General features: G+C 26.4%; 1 non-coding gene across 1 annotated transcript; it reads left to right on the top strand.

Moving 5' to 3' along the window:
* The first annotated feature begins 1911 nt into the window (after positions 1-1911).
* Positions 1912-2030, top strand: LOC149060292 (5S ribosomal RNA). The gene has a single exon (XR_016190037.1). It is a non-coding gene; the product is annotated as a 5S ribosomal RNA (ribosomal RNA).
* The last annotated feature ends 2202 nt before the right edge of the window (positions 2031-4232 follow it).

Below are 4232 nucleotides of genomic sequence, written 5' to 3'. Positions count from 1 at the left end.
TTACAAATTTGTCAATCTTTATCACAAAAAAAATGTCCACCGGAAATTCAAATTAAATTTTAATTAGCATTTGAATTTCAAATATTGACAAAAATTCGTCAAAACCAAGAATATTTGCAAATTATTTTGTAGTTCAAAATTCATAATATTGTTTGTATTTATATCTAAGGTTATAAAATTTAACACTAAGTTTTCCATAAGTTTTGCTTCAATTAGCTATAGAGAAAATTTGAAGTGTCATTATAGGAAAAATGTTTTGAGCGTTTGAGTTTTAAATTTTTATGAAATCGCGTAATGATAACGATTTATCCTCAAACCAGGTACATGTATATCTATGATAATATAAAGTATTATGAATTATGATAACTACACTAATTGATTAACCATGCCATATGCAAAATGCGTCTTAATTGAAAAATAAAATTTTTGTTTCAAAATAGAATATATGACAATATTTAAATAGAATGACAAATCATCTCCGTTCAGAATCGTTTTTCGTATACAATGATACCTATCATTGCATTCAAATTTAATCCCATCCATTACAGTAACCTACAGTACAGCAAAGCGACATCCACGACTTACCCGCTTTTTTTTTTTAATTGCATTTATAAAATTATTTGCACAAAACTCGTGCTCTGTCTACGGTTTAGTTGTTGGAAAGATGGTAGATAACTAGATAATACATAATAAATAAATATTGTACAAACGATTCTTGCATTAAATTATTGTGTGTACGCGTAATGACACAACTCAGTAGGTATAATATTATTTAAATTGTATTACAATATTTGTAGGTGCGACACAAAACTGCAGTCAAAACGTTTTTTATGTTATCCTTCTTGTAGTAATAACTAAAATATTTTTCTCCTTGTAGGTATGCAATTGAGGTTCTGAATATTATGAAATTTTTTAAAATATGAGACTTCTACGCTCTTTTTGAAATATTTTCATTTAAACATTTAATCATGAAAAATATTTAGTTTTATTTTTAAATTTGGTTATAGACAGATGATATTAGAAAATATGATTGAAGAATATATCGATAATAATTAATGGCTTATTAAATCAACTCAAACTTTACGAACTACTATTATACGTTAATCCCTATAAATTAGGTATAAAATATAGTTTTATATTATTATGGATTAGTTTAGCACTTGTCTTATCAATCGGGCCTCAATATTGGTCGTTATTTATTTATTATTTATTATAGTACTGGATACAATAAATCAATATACAACATTTTTCTCTTGCTGTAAATGTATTACCTACTATCATAGACTTTAAGATAATATAGGTAATTTTTTCCTCATAAATTAAATATAATTTCACGAAAATCAATGTACGTAGTGATGAGCGTGTAATATCACAGCTGAATGTAATGATATTATTTAGATTATTAAAGTGTGTAAATGCAGTGACATGAAAATAATATGTTTAATAGGTATATTTTACACATAGAAATACTATTATAGGTATAGTGTTGTTAACAGTATATTATATATTATGTATATGTTCATGGTGTTGATTTAACTCTTGACAATATTGTTGACAGCGTAGGTATTGTTATATACCATAGAGTAATAATAAATAAACAATACTATATTATATAATATTATACATTTATATATATTAATAGTAATACTTACTCTATGTGTTATAGGTACCTAACCCAATAGCAGCTGATAAATATTGAAATTCATAGGTACGATTTTTATATATATATATATATATTTAAAAATTCATTAGGTGCATATTAATGTAGACATTTGAATATACACCAATTTCTATGTTCTATATTAATTATTATTAAAAATTTACGAGTTTTCAGAACAAAAAAATACGTACTAAAATTCTTAAAGTAAATAAATTATTGATTCAAATTTTATTGTTTTCGTCAGAGATGTTGCCAACGACCATACCACGTTGAATACACCAGTTCTCGTCCGATCACTGAAGTTAAGCAACGTCGGGCGTAGTTAGTACTTGGATGGGTGACCGCTTGGGAACACTACGTGCCGTTGGCATTTTTTACTTTTTTTTCATATTATTCTGTGTGTAAAAATTACAACCGTCTGTTTTTTCTTTATTTTTTTTAGCCTTTCGCCGCCTTTTGGGCCAATAGAAATGGTTCGATTTTCTTTAACATTATCTTTTCTGGCATGAAAGTGTATTTATTTGGTACTAGATAATACTATAATAATTTTCTAGTGAAACTCAAAATTACACTAAATATATGAAATCTCAACAAATGCTATTTTCTAAAGTTTTTTATCATTTAGATTTTGGAGACATTTGAAATTTAAAATCTTAGATTTTAAGCGGATATATGAATGTATTGATTTTATAATTTTATAATGTATTGTGTGTCAAAATTCCCATTAGTTTTCAAAAGCATCGGTAAAAACAAAAAAACAAAAATTTAAGAAACGGGAACAGTTATGCAAAATTCGTAAATAAAATTACAGGTTTTTGAGAAAATCTATTTTAGATATTATGGTGTAACTCTAAAACAAATTACCGTAGATACATGAAATTTTCACTTAATGTTTATGTTGGCATTTTCTGTACTTGATAAAATTTTCAAAATATTTCAAATATTTTTAATTTATTCCAAGATATTTGAAATTTTCCATTTTTCTAGTTTTGTATTCTAAAAATGTCAATACAATTTTATTGGTTGGGTCAAAAACTTGAAAATGTAATACAAGGTTGAAAATAGTTCCCAAAGTAGGATAGTATTTTAAATACATACGTTCTCATTTTTAGTAAGCATTGAAAGTTCGAATTTTGACAAAATATATAAAAATCATGAAAATTTGCAATTTTTTTTTTATTGATCTTTATAGCTTCGGCGACATGGGCCATTAGCTTTATACATAATTTACATTATACTATTCTTAAAACTATATTTATTCTAATTAAATGTATTAATCTAATTTGCAATTTATTGTGAGTTAAAAATTCATTAAAATTTAACTTTTTTTTTTAGTTATGACGTATAAAAAATTAAAACAACGTTGCGCTACAGTAAGTTATCTCCTTTTTAAAGTGTGAAAATTTGGTTGGTTAGCTTGAACTAGAGCATGAGAGTTGTCTCATAATTATCCACGAAAAACAGGTTTTGCCATGTTTTAAGTTTGTAAGATGAAGATATTTTTCAAAATATTCTCCCTGAGAATTTTCTGACTTAAAACTAAATCCAAAACTATTTATCATTCATAAAAGTATTTTATAGGTACTTCCGTTATACCCGGTATACCTACCCTAGGTATACCTATAGTATACAATATAATTATATTATTTTCCATTGGATTCTGTTCAGCACAGATAAAGATAATACCTATATTACTAAATTGCTAACTGCAGCTATTATCGGTAATGGGGAGATTTGAAGCCGGTAGCCGCCATTTTTAAAAAGAGCAGCTAGACATTAATGACACAGATTACAATGTCGTATTATTTTAATATATTTATAACATTTATAACATTGATTTACATACTATTCTATTGGTACATATTCATAATTATTTAACATATATATGATCCACATATCCTATATATTTGCAGGAGCAAATAAGTAGATACATACAAAAAAAATTGTACCTTGTCTCACCCAAGTCACCCATGACTTCTATTATAGGTATAGAACAACCTTAAGCACATCAGCATAAAACTGGCATTATGAAATTCCAAAATACCTATCTAAAAATTAAGCCCATGGTAAATATTGATAGTTTATAATATAATATTGTTGATGCCCTTTTTAAAGATGGTGACCTGTTAAATATATGACTTCAATTTATTATATCACAGTTAGCAATCTACTTAATATTATCTGTGCTGTGCAGCACGAAGCCTATATATATACCTATTTGAGGAATATAATATATATATATATATAATTAACTACCTATAGGTATATATATTATTACGATGATGTCGTAATAGTACCCGTATATATATATATATATGTTAAATCGACTATTACCTATAATTGTCGGTTTGCGGGGCGTCCTACCTATATATATATAATTGGAAATATACTATGAGAAAACGTCTAGCAGTCGATCAATTCGATTTTGTCACACCGAAGTCGTTAAAATGACGAAGAGATGATCGACGGACACGAGTAGTATGAACCTATATATATAATATATATACATATATATATATATATATATAAGACGAGGACCTCGGAAGTATATATCTTCGTTTCCACCGTCATT

Source organism: Diuraphis noxia, unplaced genomic scaffold (genome assembly GCF_037042655.1).
Source record: "Diuraphis noxia isolate RWA-SAM2 unplaced genomic scaffold, SU_Dnox_SAM2 contig0001, whole genome shotgun sequence".
Taxonomy (NCBI): domain Eukaryota; kingdom Metazoa; phylum Arthropoda; class Insecta; order Hemiptera; family Aphididae; genus Diuraphis; species Diuraphis noxia.
The sequence above is the reverse complement of the archived record's forward strand: the minus strand, read 5'-3'. Positions and strand labels throughout refer to the sequence as shown.